We start from the raw sequence: 403 nt of genomic DNA, 5'->3' as shown, positions 1-403 counted from the left end.
TGGAAAGAACGAGAATGAAAGGAAAGAAAGAAAGGAAGAATAAGATATCAAAACATAAATATTAAAAAGATACGAAAAAGAAAAAAGAAAATAAGATATTATAACATAAATTGAAAAAAATAGATGAAATTAAATAAAGAAAATAAGATACTGAAAAATAAATAGGAAAAAAAGAGGCGAAAAAAACAATAAATGATAATAATAACGACACCAGCCTCATCGCCCTTGACCCGCCTGCGACCGGGATCCGTCCACGTGTCCCTAAGGTCGAATTTCCGATTGTGTTTTCATGCATAATCCTCCTTCGGGCGATTTGCCTCCGCTTAACAACGAGGCTTATGCGCCGCTGCTTACGCTGGGGTTGGTTTCTCGCGTTTGCGGTTTGGGATGCAATTTTTTTTTT

At 36.5% G+C, this 403-nt stretch overlaps 1 protein-coding gene across 1 annotated transcript in view; it reads left to right on the top strand.

The window, feature by feature from the left end:
• LOC119588089 (alpha-catulin-like) overlaps nucleotides 1–403 on the top strand; it is a gene marked incomplete at both ends in the record, with an annotated part of 86,154 nt that overhangs the window by 27,739 nt on the left and 58,012 nt on the right.

This window comes from Penaeus monodon, chromosome 23, assembly GCF_015228065.2.
Source record: "Penaeus monodon isolate SGIC_2016 chromosome 23, NSTDA_Pmon_1, whole genome shotgun sequence".
In the NCBI taxonomy this organism is placed as follows: Eukaryota; Metazoa; Arthropoda; class Malacostraca; order Decapoda; family Penaeidae; genus Penaeus; species Penaeus monodon.
Note: the sequence above shows the minus strand (reverse complement) of the source record. Positions and strands in the feature narration are given on the sequence as shown.